The sequence below is a fragment of the Benincasa hispida genome, chromosome 3 (genome assembly GCF_027475165.1).
Source record: "Benincasa hispida cultivar pf3 chromosome 3, pf3_genome.v1.1, whole genome shotgun sequence".
Taxonomy (NCBI): domain Eukaryota; kingdom Viridiplantae; phylum Streptophyta; class Magnoliopsida; order Cucurbitales; family Cucurbitaceae; genus Benincasa; species Benincasa hispida.
In genome coordinates, this window is record NC_143480.1 from 23,686,798 (window position 1) to 23,704,009 (window position 17,212).

The 17,212-nt window shown below is 36.8% G+C and overlaps 1 pseudogene; it reads left to right on the plus strand.

Annotated features, from left to right (window-relative positions):
* Positions 1-12,735: 12,735 nt before the first annotated feature.
* On the plus strand, positions 12,736-13,914 carry LOC120073481 (protein PHLOEM PROTEIN 2-LIKE A10 pseudogene; annotated as a pseudogene).
* The last annotated feature ends 3,298 nt before the right edge of the window (positions 13,915-17,212 follow it).

Consider the following 17,212-nt stretch of genomic DNA (forward strand, 5'->3'; position numbering starts at 1 on the left):
GAATTCACTCCTTTCCCGAGGCAGGGGTAAGTAGATAGATAACTCCCTTAAGGACTGATTCTGGGGCTTGAACGATGTGGCGCCACACACCTTTTCTTGGCTCGAGAGGTGTTCACACATAGTTGGACTATGTTGTATTGTTCATTAGAGTAATCAGTGGTACTTAAGGAGTGAGATGTAACTACAGGGGAAAAACGATCGTATAGTGTGCTGAGTTTGCTAAACGATCGTATATCATTTCCTAAATGTTTGTTCAGTAAAATCTACACAATCGTGTAGTTTCTCCTAAATGATAAACATCTTGCTATACGAAAGCATCTTCTTCCCTCCCACTTACTCATCACCTACACGATCTATTCATCATTCTTCCTCTACCAATTTCACCAAAGACCATGCTTTGGGTTCTCACTCCGAGAATACCTGGGGCTCTTTTCTGGTGATGTCATCCCTGCGGCGTTCGTGTTCGTGCGGTTGTTCGGGCGTTGGTTGATCTGGTAGAGGTTTTCGTTGCATTGAGTTCCGAAGTTTGAAAAACATCTTCAACTGGTATGGCAACTCTCTCCCTCATATATTTTTTTTCAAAGCATACCTTTAATTGACTGTTCATTTGCATAACTGTGCGTTTGAATGTATATTGTGTATTTCGATCACTGTGAAATTAGAGCGATCTGAACACACTCATGGAACTCTTCGGTAAGAGATCCTTCAATTGGTATCAGAGTCAGGTTCTGATACTCCGATTTCATATGTTGCAACGAAATGACAGTTACGTTCTTGGTGGGTGCATTTCTACACTTTTTAATGGTTAAACTGCTGTGGATGTGCGGATTAATGGATGTTTTCGTAGATGATTAGCCTTGGTTTGATTTACATTTGCAGTAGTTTGTAAAGGCCTCTGCATTTTTTGGCATTAATAATCGTTATCGAGTCTGTATTCAAAGTTTGTTTGAAGTTTTGAGTCGTTCGAAGAAGAAGATCGGCGTAAGCGTTGCGGTTCTTCGAGGAAGGAGGTGATCTAGGGTTGATCGCATTGTGCAGAAGATGTGGTACATGATCGCTGTTGTTTGCATCGTAAAGACAATGAAGTACGCGATCGCTGTTGAACGCATCAGTTTAAACGATGAGGTATGCAATCAAGAGTTGATCGCATTGTATTAACGATCGGGTACGCGATCGCAGAGTATCGAGTCGTGTAGACGATGACATGCTCGTGTATCATTTAACGCACGCGTGCACTGGATGATCGTTTAGGTCAGCAAGCTTCATCGCTTAGTAACTTACTAAACGATCGATTAGTAATGCAAGGTAAATCGTTTTCCTATCGTCGTGCTAAGCGGTCGCATAGACGATCAGGTTTCGCAGCCTCGTTGTCGCCTAAGCGATCGTTTAATTATGTTTCTATCATCTAGTGCGCGCTGGAAAATTGTCTACCTACGACGTTTACTACACGATGGAGTCCTCCTAGGATTCAAGACCCGGTTCGCCTGTGAACCGGTTTGCTCGATGAAAAATGTAATAGATAGGGTTATTTCATTTCAATTTTTTGTAAAGGCTCATCCCGGTCCATTAATCCTTTATTTATTACATGTGATGTAGGTTTTTTTATATATCATATGGTATGTACATATAGTAAATCCCACCTTAAGTTATGCAATAGTCATGCATCATCTCTTTATTGTAATTGTTATAATTTAGAGAAGCATGATTTTATTATGTAAAAGCATGCTCATGCATCATATAATATAAGAGTTATATTTATGCATGCATAAAGAGCATTGACATGCATCATCTTTATATTATTATCGTTATAGTATAAGGTGAATGATAGCATGTTTTCTTGGTTGTTATGCGTTATATAAAAGTTATATATAGTAATGACCGAAAATTGCATGAAGCATGACACATAGGTTACTTTATAAATGTTATAAACACCTAGTTGTGCGCAATGGTTTTAGTTGTTTCGTTTTTAAAAGTTAAAGAGAAATTAGAACTAAAAGAAATAAGAAAGAAATACATGCTCACTTAGGTTTAATACATGGTTTTAAAGTGTTTAAAACTTGGATCACATAGACCTAAGATCACGGTTCTAATACGATTAGTAACCCTAAGGCTTTAATCTTTTAATCAGTTTAATAGGATTAAATTGGCTAATAAAAGGTTAAAGTGTAGCAAACCTATCTATAAGGGACCTTTTGTCTAAGGCTGGTTCTGTTTAGGCGGGGTATTTAATTTGACAGAAACGTAACATCCCTACTTGGGAACTTACCTGGAAAGATGAATTAGATAGATTTGATGCATGCATGCAAGTTAAGGACAGTCCATTAAAGTGTTTAAATGTGACTACTTGAACTTGTTCATATTTCATAGATAAACATTGTTTATGAGCATAGTTTAAAAAGATGACTTAGACTAAAATCAGTAGCCAGATTGTCTAGGTTAATGAACCCCTAGGTAGAACATTCAGTGGGAGGTACTTGAGGCATGAGATGCTTCACTTAAACATTTCACATTTCTCCTAAATAGTTTACACCGTGAGATCTACCCTCAGCCTCAGGCACCTTTGGCGTGTCCCCCTAACAGATGGTGTTTGGGTAGGTCAATATCAAGGTGGATGGGGAGAGTGTTCATAGTAAGTGGGAGCAGAAAGTACGACAGCATATCCCTCGGTCTCCCTCATTAGGTTGAATAAAGTTACAGCGTATCGCCTCGAGGCACCCTGGGAGTGTCCCCCTAAAAGATGGCAATTTTGCGCATTTCTTTATTTGATCTCCTGTAAGAGAATAAAGTAACTTATTCTCTTGTCATAATCTGCTTCTTCCCTACGGTGGGCTCATTAGGACTGGACTCTGACACGCAAAGTGAGGGGTCACACTTACACGAAATTGTTAAAGGTTAACAATTCTGAACCAAAAAATGGTGGCTGTTAGGTTCAGTTCCAAGAGTTGGTTCTGCCTAATGATTGAAAATGTCTCATCCCAGCGAAGGGACAACTGATCACCCTACCAGTAACATTTGTCCTTCTTCACTGGGGCATCATTGCAAAATAGAAGTCTATATCTTAGGGTACTTGAGTTTGTCTAACAAAATTGATTGGTTTAAGAGTTTTTTAGCAAAATCTAATAAAATTTTGTTTGTTTTTTCAGCAACGTTTTCAAAATGGCAACAGCCATGTTGGCATTACTAAGCGCCGAAAAACTTACTGGCGATAATTTCGCAACATAGAAACACATCATCACGACGATCCTGATCATCGAGGATATCATGTTAGCTCTCACGGATGCTTGTCCTCCTATTTCAGCTTCGAATGTCGCTCAAAATGTTCGGAAGGCATACTAGCGATGGATAACGGCAAATGAGAAGGGCCGAGCCTACATCTTGGTAAGTCTTTCTGAAGTCTTAGCCAAGAAACATGAGTCAATGGTCTTGACGCGTGAGATCATGGAGTCTCTGTGGGGATGTTTAGACAACTGTCTGAACAGCTTATGCATGAGGCTTTCAAATACATATTTAACTCCCAAATGGAAGAAGGCACCTCTGTTCATGAACATGTGCTTAACATGATTGTCCACTTTAATGTGGCAGAGTTGAATGGGTCTACCATCGATGAGGCCATCCAGGTTAGCATAATTCTGCATTCTTTGCCGGAGAGCTTCCTGCACTTTGTTAGTAATGTGATTCTTAACAAAGTGAAATATAACCTTACAACTCTCCTCAACAAGTTGCAGACCTACCAATCTTTACTGAAAAGTAAGGAGAGGAACAAGGATGAGGAAAATGTTACTTCATTCTCCAGGATGTTCCATGTTCGATCTCAGGAATGAAGTCTGCACCTTCTACTTCTAACTCTGCAAAGGAGAAGAAGAAGAAGGGTGGTAAGGGAAAAGGGAAGACACCTGCTAACCCACCACCTATCACCCCAAGGAGACGTCCACAGGTTGCTAAGGGAAAGTGTTTCCACTGCAATCAAGATGGACACTGGAAGAGGAACTGTCCTCGGTATCTGAAAGAAAAGAAAGCAGCCAAGGCTAAGGCCAAGGCCGATAAAGGTAAATGTGATTTACTTGTTCTTGAAACTTGTTTAGTAGAGAATGATGATTTTGCTGGGATAATTTATTTGGACGCCACTAACCATGTTTATTCTTCTTTTCAGGGGACTAGATCTTGACAACAGCTAGAGGCTGGTGAGATGACGATGCAAGTAGGCACCGAGCACGTCGTCTCAGCTGTGGCAGTGAGAGAATTCCAGTTAACTATACATAATAGGTTTCTTATTTTAAATGATGTATATATTGTTCACGAACTAAAGAGGAACCTTATTTTTGTAAAGTATTTATTGCAATGTAAATATACTATCTCTTTTAATGTGGATAAAGCGTTTATTCATAAAGATGGTGTTTTTATTTGCACAGCAAATCTGGAATTGAATTTATATGTGCTGAGGCCGTTAGCCATTAATTCCCTTTATAATACTGAATTGTTTAGAAATGTCGTAACCCAATCAAAACGTCGATGAATTTTTCCAAAAGAAAATGCTCAACTTTGGCATCTTCGTTTAGGGCACATCAATCTCAATAAAATTGAGTGATTGGTGAAGAATGGACTTCTAAGTGAGTTAGAAGAAAATTCTTTACTAGTGTATGAATCTTTCCTTGAGGGTAAGATGATTAAATGACCTTTTACTGGAAAAGGTTATAGAGCCAAGAAGCCTCTTGAGTTAGTACATTCTGACCTTTATGGTCCTATGAATGTGCGAGCTCGAGATGGCTATGAGTATTTTATCAATTTCACTGATGATTACTTCAGGTACGGGTATGTTTATCTTATGCAACAAAATTCTAAATCCTTTGAAAAGTTCAAAGAGTTCAAGGCTGAAGTTTATCTTATGCAATGGTCTGAATCCTTTGAAAAGTTCAAGGCTGAAGTTGAAAAAGCATTGGATAGATGGATTAAAACACTTTGATCGGATTGAGGTGGAGAGTTTTTGGACTCGGCATTCCAGGACTATTTGATAGAACATGGAATCATTTCCCAAATTTCAATGTTGGGTATACCTCAACAGAATGGTGTAACGGAGAGGAGAAATAGGACCTTGTTAGACATGGTTCGCTCGATGTTGAGTTACGCTTCCTTACCGGACTTGTTTTGGGTTTCACAGTTGAGACTGCGGTATATATACTCAACTGTGTTCCCTCCAAGAGTGTTGAGAGAACACCTCTGGAGTTTTGGAACGGGCGTAAAGGTAGTTTACGTCACTTTCACATTTGAGGTTGCCCTGCACATGTGCTTGAGGCTAATCCCAAGAAGTTAAAACCATGGTCGAGGTTATGCCTCTTTGTAGGCCACCCCAAAGGTACACAAGGGGGTTATTTTTATGATCCGACTGAAAATAGGGTATTTGTTTCAACAAACGCTACTTTCTTGGAGGAGGATCATATAAGGGAGTACAATCCATGAAGCAAAGTCATGTTGCGTGAGCTTTCCAATGAAACTACTGAAACTTCAACAAGAGTTGTTGAAGAACTTGCTACATCAGCAAGAGTTTTTGATAGGAGTTTATCCAATAGGTCAGTTCCACCTCAAGAGTTGAGGGAACCTCGACGTGATGGGAGGGTTGCGAACCCACCCATTCGCTATCTAGGTTTAACAAAAATCCTTGCTATAGTAGCAGATGGCAACGTTGAGGATCTGTTGTCTTATAAGAAGGCAATGGAGGATGTTGACCGGGATGAATGGGTCAAGGCCATAGATCTAGAGACGAAGTCGATGTACTTCAACTAAATATGGGATCTTGTAGATCAGCCTAATGGAGTTGGACCTATAGGTTGTAAATGGATCTACAAGCACAAACGGGGTGCTGATGGGAAGGTACAGACCTTCAAAGCTCGACTTGTGGCAAAGGGTTATACCCAGGTAGAGATAGTCGACTATGAGGAAACTTTCTCGCCTGTTGCCATGTTAAAGTCGATCCGTATCCTCCTATCCATTACAACTTATTATAATTTTGAGATGACAAATGGACGTCAAGACGGCCTTTCTGAATGACAATCTTGAGGAGACCATTTACATGGTGCAACCCAAGGGATTTATAGCCCAAGGTCAAGAACAAAAGGTTTGCAAAATGAATCGGTCCATTTATGGACTGAAACAGGCGTCTCGATCTTGGAACATACAATTTGATATTGTGATCAAGTCTTATGGTTTTGACTAAAACATTGATGAACCTTGTATTTACAAGAAGATCATCAACGCTTCCGTAGTCTTCTTAGTGGTATACGTAGACGAAATCCTACTCATTGGAAATTATGTAGGTCTACTAACTGCAGTTAAGAACTGGCTAGCGACCCAATTCTAAATGAAAGATTTGGGAGAGGCTCAGTTTTTCTAGGTATACAGATCTTTCGGGATCGTAAGAACAAAGTGCTAACACTGTCTCAGGCATTGTAGATTGGCAAGATGTTGCTCAAGTATTTGATGTAGGACTCCAAAAGGGGCCTACTGCTGTTCAGGCATAGAGTCACTTTGTCTAAGAACATGCGTCCTAAGACGCCTCAAAAGGTTGAGGAGATGAGACGAGTCCCATATGCATCCTCCGTTGGCAGTTTAATGTATGCGATTCTCTATACTCGTCCAGACATCTACTACACAGTCGGCATAATCAGTAGATATTAGTGTAATCCAGGCCAGAGTAACTGGACCGCAGTGAAAAACATCCTCAAGTATCTTCGGAGAACGAGGGACTACATACTCGTGTATGGTTCTAGGGATTTGATCCTTACAGAATACACGAATTCTGACTTTCAGACTGATAAGGACTCTCGCAAGTCCACATCAGGGTCAGTCTTTACTCTTAACAGAGGAGCTGTAGTGTGACGAAGCACTAAGCAAGGGTGTATCGCCGACTCCACTATGGAGGCGGAGTAGGTGGTGGTTTGCGAAGCTGCTAAGGAGGTCGTCTGGCTCAGAAAGTTCTTGACAGGACTGAAAGTTGTTCCAGATATGTCTAGGCTCATTACCCTATATTGTGATAATAGTGGGACAGTGGCGAACTCCAAGGAGCCGAGGAGTCACAGGCGCGACAAATACATAGAACGGAAGTATCATCTGATCCACAAGATAGTGCATCGAGGGGACGTGATCGTCACGAAGATCGCTTCGGAGCGCAATGTTGCTGACTCGTTTACAAAGGCTCTCACGAATACAGTGTTTGAGGGTCACCTACGGAGCATGGGCCTACAGGATCGCTCACGGCTGGACTAGGGCAAGTGGAAGATTTTCTTGTACTGGGATTTTTATGCCCTAGTTTATTGTTTTGTACTAGTTTATTGTACACCCCACTTCGCTTTAGGACAAGTGGGATATTGTTGGGGTTGATGCCCTAAAGTCTCGTGTCTTGAAGTTTGTAAACAGCTTGTACAAATGCTTGTGTTGTATAATATATGATATTTACTTCACATCTTGTATTTTGCTCAGTTGCTTGTTTTATTTACTTTACCACAAACCAATAAACATAAAATCCCTAGTTATCTGTATGTAACTCAAGCATGTATGTGGTGCATGTCTTGAGTGATAACGAAAATGGTCTGTAGTATATGGATATACGAGGGAAACCTTATCCTGGTAACACTACGGATGCGGCCCGCTTTGTGGAATGGTCACAAGTGTTGTGACTTGTCACAGATGGTCTGATCCTGATCATTCGTGTTGGGGACATGTGAGTGGGAGCGTCCTATACAAAGAGTTTATATAAGACCTAACCACGAAGTGTTAACGTCTCGTTATATAACACCGTTCATGACAGAGACTTCATTTCACTAGGATGACCATAGGTAACATGATCTTAATCCTTAGTGAGTTGGGAACTCCTGCCATTAAGGGCGGTCCTTTGATTTATATGGGTGCGAGTGGCCAGGTCGCCGATTCAAACCTATCATTTTGGGGATTCGTCTGATTTGAGAGCTAGAAACTCAACTACACAAGATGGAATTCACTCCTTCCCCGAGGCAGGGGTAAGTAGATAGATAGCTCCCTTAAGGGCTGATTCCGGGGCTTGAACAATGTGGCGCCACACACCTTTTCTTGACCCGAGAGGTTCACACATAGTTCGACTATGTTGTATTGTTCATTAGAAGAATCAATGGTACTTAAGGAGTGAGATGTAACTACAGAGGCAAAGCGGTAATTTGGCTCAGGTGTACTTACATGCATCTGTGAAGGGTCATCATACTCATGATTGGTTATATTAGATGGACACAGAAATATATCTGTGGTAAGAAAAGTTCAGCTGTTGATCTTTATTGGAATGCTTAACAGCTAATAGATGATGGATCTCATGACTAAAAAGTTTAGTCAGCTATTCACGGACCGTTGGAGCTTCGAGCCACAGGTCCATTAGGTCCTCTGGGTTGCTTGGATAAAGTCGAGAATCAGTGTTTGAGTTAATTTGAAATGTTCAAATTGAAAAGAGGAAGTTCGATTATCTATGATATAATTGGCTAAATGTATGAGATACATTATTTTGGATAAAATTAGATATAAATATGATTTATATTAAGAAGAGGAGAAAATACTATAGTAGATATGTGATATCAAACTATAGGGTAAAAATATAATATGATTATATTTATTAATATTTTAATTGGTTAATTATATGATAATTAATAAAAAAATCACGTTCGGACGTGCGTGAGTAGGATAACGTCGGTTATTGTAACCGATGAATTAAAATGAAAACCAAAAATGAAATTGGTTTTCATTTTGAATCGTTCGTTCAAAAAGAAATAGAAAGAGCGCACCGGTGAAAAGTAATAGATTGCTTAAGTATTTCGAGAGCCTATACGATAGTCGCTCTGCGCTTAGGCGATCGCACGCTCATTCCTACCCAATCAGATAGCTTCCCTAAACGATCATATAGTGCGTCGTGTTTGCTAAATGATCGTATACCATTCTCTAAACGATCGTTCATTAAAATCTACACGATCATATAGTTTCTCCTAAACGATAAGCATCTTGCTATACGATAGCGATTTCTTCCCTTCCACTTGCTTATCGCCTAGACGATCTGTTCGTCCTCCTTCCTTTACCAACTTCACCAAAGACCACGCTTTAGGTTCTCACTCCGAGAATACCTGGAGCTCTTTTCTTGTGGTGTCGTCCCCGTGGCATTCATGTTTGTGCGGTTGTTCGGCCATTGGTTGATCAGGTAGAGGTTTCCGCTGTATTGAGTTCCGAAGTTTGAAGAACGACTTCAACTGGTATGGAAACTTTCTCCCTCGTTTATTTCTGTTCAAAGCATGCCTTTAATTGACTATTCGTTTGCATAACTGTGCGTTTGAATGTATATTGTGTATTTCGGTCACTTTGAAATTGGAGTGATCCAAACGCGCTTATGGAATTTTTCAGTAAGAGATCCTTCAAAGGGAAGTCCTCGTCTTCTTTCTTAGTAGGCATAGGCTTCCATGCCATCTTTTGGCCTTTCTTTTTATGAGTCTTGTTCCCTCTTCTATAGCTTCGATAAGAGTGCGACTCTTTTTGGGTGGAATTTGGCTGTCTTCTTTCTCAACGAGTCACAACTATCCACCCTTCATTGTCATCTTCAACAGGATCATTTTTGTTTCAGAAATCTGTTGTTGGAACCGAACGACTATAGACTCAAAGGTCCCAAACTAGATGAAGCTTTTTCTTTGATCATAAGATGCAAACGGTGTAGGAACACATGAAGTCGTTACTACTGCAACGTGATTTGTTTGAGCTATTTTATCAAGATCCAGCTCAATCTTCTTTTCACGAGTCAACTTCAAAATTAGATCTTTTAGCACAAAGAACTTTTCCATTGAGTGGCTAATTACTCGGTGATACTTGCAATAGTTAGGATCGTCTATTTTTCCTAACTACTCCAGTCATTTGTATTCTGGCAGTTGAATGAGTTGTTTCTCTAATAATTGCTCAAACATGTCTGCAATATAGAGTCAAAGAATGGATAAACTTTTTCCTGTCTTTCCTTAAAGAGTTGGGCGATGCCTCTCGCCCTCATTGTGTTTTCATTAAAACTTAGTTTGTTTTCCTTTAGAGGAAAAATTTAGTGGGGTCATATTGACGACCATAGATTCCGTTATGACACTACTTACAATATTTTTAGTGCTTTTGATTTCTTTCTTATCCTTTCTCCCCTTCAATGACTAGGAATCGTAGTTCTCCTGTTCATGATGTTCAACTCCATGTCTTAAGCGCGTGTTGCCAACTCCTCAATTGTACGAGGTTTTATCTCTTTTAGGATGTAGAGAAGCTCCCAGTGCATACCTTGGGTGCACATCTCCACTGCAGATAATTCAGTGAGACTATCTTTTCCATCCAAACTCAGATCTCTCCAATAGTTGATGTAGTCGATGACCGGCTCTCCTTTTCGCTACTTAATGCTTGTCATCTTCATCATGCTGACGATATTCCTAGTGTGATAAAAGCGATTGAGGAACTCTTTTTCTAACTGTTCCCAACTGTCAATCACTTCTGGCCCTAAATCAGTATATGATATTCCTAGTGTTATAAAAGCGATTGAGGAACTCTTTTACAACTGTTCTCAACTGTCAATCACTTCCTGCATTTTCACACGTTTTAATGAAGTGAGCAACATGTTGTTTCAGATTGCGCTTTCCATCAAATTGTTGGAACTTGGAGGGTTGGTACCTAGCTAACATTGTTAAGTTGTCGATTTTCTTGGTGTACAGCTTGGAGTACATAAAAGAACATTGTGATGGTCCTCCATACTAAGCTCTTATGGAGTTTGTAATCATATCCTGCAGTTGTTGAACTGATAGGGAGGCGACAATGGTTGACTTTCCTGCAAAATAGTCTTTCCTTTGTCATTAGTTTTGGCAGTTGGAGTTTAACTCGTTTCAACAGTTTCTCGAGCCTGTATTTGATCTCTTAAGGTAAAGATTTCATGGTCTCAGATTTGTCTTCCCTTCCATCTCTACCATGGTTGACTCTGCTGTTATATTAGCCATCATGATAGACATTACATCAAAGTGTGATTCTTTTTCTGATCGACCCAAAGTAGGAGCAGAGTTTTTGAACAAGGGATTTTCCCTGATGACGATCCCGCCTTTAGAAAATTTTGTCAGCTGTTCCGAGATTTTCTCTGCGATGACAGAGCCCTGTTCTTTCTCGTGCAGGAACCCCTTTTAGTGTTTGAGAGACAGGTCTTATATAGCAGCCGCTTGTAGCAGTTACTTTAGATGCAACTTTCTTTGGTGTCATTTGTTGATTTGTTGATTTGGATGACGAGAGAGATGAGAGGTAGAGATGTCCCACTAGGTGTGCTAATTTATTTGCACGAGGTTTCCAGAGAAACTTGTTTTGTGGAATTAGACTTGTATTGATGTAAATTTGATACAAATGTGGTTCGAACTTTAAAACTTGATCCTCTGATTCTCTCTCGATTGAATGTGCACAATTGACTTAAAGGAGCGGAGCGCATAGTGTTCTTGAAATTTGAAATCATAGAACTTCAGTCTTCAAGTGTGATCAGCTATAGGAGGAGTCTTCTGATTGTAAGGAATTCTCTCTAGGCTCACAGGAGTGTAGAATTACTGACCCCTATAAATGAAGAGAACCCCTCTATTTCTCTAGTGGGCTTTGTGGGCTTGGGTTTGATTGGTCTATTGACCTGGCCCCTTTGGTTCAATTAGTTAGATTTTGGTTTATTTTGACATTTGAGCCAAATTAAACCAATTTTTTGGGCTCAATTGGACACATGCAAATTATAATATCAAATTGGACAAAATTAACATGTGACCTCATCGTGATTTGTCCGTTTATGTTTTCAAATTTGGGACACACATCAACTCTTAATTCATCCCAAATCCAATTATTTGTAATTTCGTCATTAATTTGGTAAATGATGTGACAATTTGTGATGGATAAAAAATTTATCCATAACCATGTGTACACCATTTTCGTTTATGTACTTGTTTTTCTTTTCAAATTTTGCCATGTCTAATTTTTTAATAAATGCAAACAAAACAAATTAAAATAAGATAAAATGTAAATGAGAGGTGTACATTCAATTGAATAAAAAACTAAATTATCTCTTCATTAAAAAAGGAATTAAATTAACCCTCATCCATGGACCATGATCCATCACACATTGATTTTTGTACCGACTTTAGATTATATCGAATATTCAACAAGATTGAATTTGAATCTTCTTCACTCATACTCATATCCCTTCACCATGAAACCAATAAAATAAATATAAAATACCATAATAATAATAATGGCGGTATTATATAATAAATAAATAAATAAAAAAGGAAGTTTAGATGTCATAAAGAAGAAATGTCAGAAGAGAAGAATCTAGTAAATAGTAGCAGTAGAAGATAAGTCGCAATCAAAGGCCCACTAAAACTTGGCCCAAGGCGAACCAAGCCCATACTTCCACGTGGCACCATACTGCCATAATTAATATCCATATTCAAGAAACGATCACGCTTTTTTCCTCTCCGAGGGCGGTGCTTCTCTACTCCCAACTTTACTAACTAAGTTTTTTTTTTTTTTTTTGGTAGTAATAATAATATTAATTATTATCCATTTACCCGGTCAACTTGTCACGTGTCATGTCCACCTCTACACTTATGGATATGTTTTCATTTCTTCTTATTCACTTTAACCTTAACGCCTTCGTCTCTGTTCTTCATCAACTCTCCCAAATGGATTGAATCTCTTCCTCCGAAATATACGATGAGGGATATGGATAAGGACTTTAAAGTTTCCCGTCGGAGTAATTGGATCCTTTTAATGGCGGCTCTTGGATTTACCGGCTACTCTGCTTACACAATTTATCATTTCCCTTCAATCGCCCGAAAGAGGGCTAAGATTTCCAAATTCTTCGCTGCTTTATCTTCTGCTGCTTCAGCATTTTCCGCTTCCGCCGACTGTGTCGCTACCATTTCTAAAGATTTGAAGGAGTTTCTTCATTCCGATTCCGATGAAATCCCTCACAGTTTGAAGCAAATCGCTAAACTCGCTCGGTCTGATGAGATCTCCAATTCTCTGACTCGTCTGTCCCAGGCGATTACTCTGGGAATTTTTCGAGGTTACGATCAGTACTCCCGAGGCGGTGGTAAGGAGAATGAAAATGAGAAATCGAGTAATTTTACGGATAGAATTATGGAGAAGCTGTGTAGTGAATCTGGGTGTGGGTTTGTTTCTGTGGTGGTTGGGAGTTTCGCTAGAAATTTGGTGATGGCGTTGATGGAGGCGAGTAAATCGGGGAGTAGTAGTTTGGAGAGATGGATGGGGGTGGTGGTGTGCGATGGAAAAAGCAGGGAATTAATCGGCGAGTTAATTAGAATGTTTGTGAGTTCAGCGGTATCGGTTTATTTGGAGAAGACAATGGAAATCAATACGTTCGATCAAATATTCTCGGGGCTAACAAATCCGAAGCACGAAAAGGAAATGAGAGAGTTGTTGGTTTGCCTTTCCAACGGCGCAGTCAAGACTTTGATCAAAACGTCCCATCAAGTGCTGTTATCGGGCCATGGGAATTGGGCCATGGAAGCAGGCCCAGGCCCAGGGAAAAAGGTGGAGGAGTTGGAGGAAATGGAAATGGGCCTGAAGCCCAAAAGGGAATATGGAAAACGGCCGAGAAATGGAGGGTGGGGGAAGAACAAGAAAGTGATAGTGAATTGGACAGGGAGAATGACGTTTGAAATGGTGAGGTCGTTCATAGAAGTATTATTGGAGAGGATATACGAAGGAATGAAACGGTGTGTGGATATAGTGAATGAGGAAGTGATTGAGAGAGGGCTGGAAATTGTGAGGTACGTAGCTTCAAAAACCTCTGTGATTGCTACAATTTGTCTTTCATTATGCTTCCATGTTCTTGACACAACTTCCTGGTTCTTGCTGGCATATTAGTTCTTTTCTTCTTTTTTTTTTTCTTGCCTGAAACTGCAAAAAGACAGATTCCTTTTTGTTTTGTTTTCAGGTATTTTATTTTTGGAAATTTTCCAGAAAAATGTTTGTCTGGGGATGGTTTTTATCCATTTGTTGAATTGTGTACATAGTGTGGAATTTTTTTTAATGCATGGGAACTATATGTCTGACTATGGAGTCAGACTCAAGTTAGCAAATTGAAGTTTTTATATTCTCTTCAATACTTTTAATATGTGGAATTAATATCATAATATATTGCATTACATATTAGTACCATTCATATTTCAATAAGAAAATAGTTAGAAATTGAGATTCAAAATTCATACATTTCTAAGTCAATAAATTATGCCTAATAGCTAACAATGGAAAAGTTAGATAACTAGCAACATAGTTACCTATAATTACTTAGGTAAGCCACAAAACTTTAGTCTAAAAATAATACATGAACTATAAGACATTTCTTTAATGACAATTTGAATTTTGAACTACAGAGTAATAATTCTTTCAATTATTCTAGTGTTCAATTTGGACGAAGAATAGTGCTTTCATCATTTTAATTTTTTTTTTTTTTTTAAGTTCTCATAATTGGTTATAATGGTTAGGAATACCGAATGCAATTAAAACTCATTAACAAAATTGATTTACATGACTTCTAGTTACATAAAATGAATAACTAAATTGTTAACAGTTAACATGTTGTTATTACTACTATTATTGAGAAATGAACTATTTTATTCAATCTCAAGTGTACAATTTGAGATAAGTCATTTATAGTTAGATTTTGAATGCACGTAAGCTAGAAATCTATGTAAACATCATTAATTCCTAATATTCTAGCATTCTTAGCTACAATATCAGCTAACTTATTTATACATCGAGAAATATAAGCAAAAACAATGATATCAAAGATAATTGAGATTTTTCAAATTTCTTCTAGCCAAACACGCAAATTGCTGCCAGAGATTGATTTTTTCAAAATCAAATTAATGGTCTCATTGTAGTTCAATTTTGTTATTATTATTATTATTTTGAGATTCATGTTATTTATGAAGTATCAAATAATATTTTTCTTCAAACAAAAGTTTGGGCTATTTTAAAATATAGAAAAATGAACCAAAATATTTATAAATATAACAAAGTATCATTATCTATCAATGTGACTATCACTGATAAATACTAATAGACTATTATCATTTATCACTGATATACTATGACATTATGTTATATTTGAAAATATTTTAGCATTTTTTCCATTTAAAATAATTTCTCTAAAAGTTTATAAAGTGGGGGATTTGAATTTTACACTTAAATCTTATATCTATCAAATTACATCAATTTTCTCCATAAACTTTAAATATCATTAAAAAATAGATCCTAAGTTTAGATAAATGTTACAATTTGTACCTACCTTCAATTATCACTAGTTCACCCATGATTGTGATTTTGTAACAAAAAGCTACGCAAAAACCTCCACAAAATCATTAATTTAAATAATATTAAGTTTTGAACAATTATAACAAAAATTTAGCTCAAAAGTTGGTTTTTTAAAAACCTTACCAATTTTTTTTATCATACATATGCTTTAAAATTCATTAAATGCATATCAGAATACATGTTTTTAATTAACAATATTTCGACCATACTTAACCATAGTAATCAAAGTTAATAACGCATACTTGACTAACAATTTGATGAAGCCAACAGTTTAAGAGAGAAAATTAATACAACTTAATTATGCAAGTTTAAGGTGAAATTTAACTTTTTTTCCCACTAACGTATTCTAAAATAATAACCTTTTTTTTTTTTTTGTGCATTCCACAAATAGTCCCAATTGTTATACAAATTCCAAAACTATTATTCCCGAAGTAAATATTAATCCGAAATTGACCCTAATGAGAACCGAAACAATCAATTCTATTAAATTGGATGTAATGCTTATAAACGAGCTCCTCCTCCATATCTACCTTGTACGAACCGTCATGTAAAATTAGATTTTAGGATTTTGGTCAACGTGACCATAATCACAAAAAATCATGCGATGACCAATTTCCAAGGAGCAAATTAAATGATATATTTTTCTCAAAATAAAAAATAAATAAAGAACAATTTTATATAATATATTGGTTTAAATCTTATTTTGATTAATAAATGTTAAATCTTATTCTATTTTGGTCCAGAATTTTTTTTTTAAAAAAAGACTATTCTAGTCTTTTTAACTTTTAAAAAATGTTTATTTTGGTCTATGGCTATTAAAATTATGTTAATTCTTAAATAAAATGATGAAATAATTTGTATTTTTAGATGATTATGTTACCAAAGAAGCTAGTCATGTTAAAAAAATATAGGATTTCAATTTTGAATTAGTTGATAAAACGATTTTCTATAAATCTTAAAAGTCATTTTACGTTCAATATTTTGATCGTTCAGTATTTTGACGTATTGATTGTTTATATTTTATTTCACTTCATTTTGTTTAACATATGTTAGACATAAAATTATAAAAGAATTAACAAAATCTTAATAATAAAGATCAAAATAAATATTTTTTTAAAAGTTTAGAGAATTGGTTCTTTTCAAATAGAATAAGATTCAAAGTTAATGTATAACGTATATTTAGCGACGAATTTGCAGTGAGCATGTCGTTAAGGGTCCAACGCTCTATATTTAATGTTTATGTCACGGAGAAATCGATGACCGATGTCTACGAGTATTTCAAGAAGGAAGATAAAGAACGAAAACCCTAACATTAATTCTTTCGGCGGAAAAATCAACCTTTCAAAATGTTACGGCTTCTTAACAAATTGGAATTTTGTCTTATACTATTCTTAAAATTCTAATAAAAATTTCAAAGTTGAAAGCAAGTACTTTTCTAATATATTTTTCTAAAAAGCTTAAAGATTATCATGCAGTTTGCTTTAATAGAGCAACGGTTAGATACCACGAGTTTCAAAATATCTAGGTACATGTGAAAATAAATTTGGAAGTTAATTTATAACAAATTTATTGGTTGAACTATATAGAGTTATTTTATTATTATTATTTTTAACAAAATACAAATAAGATAAACTCAATATAAAATACATTATATAAAAGAATATGCAAATTAAATTAAAGAATTGAAACTATTCTATTTTGAATTATTTGCGTGATTATGTGTCATTTAAATAGTTTTGATGCTTATTATTTTAAATATTTAAGTTTGTTTTTACACATTTATAACTTCTAAGATCCACTATTGCTAATTAAATAAAAATATAATTAGTTTTAAAATAACATCTTA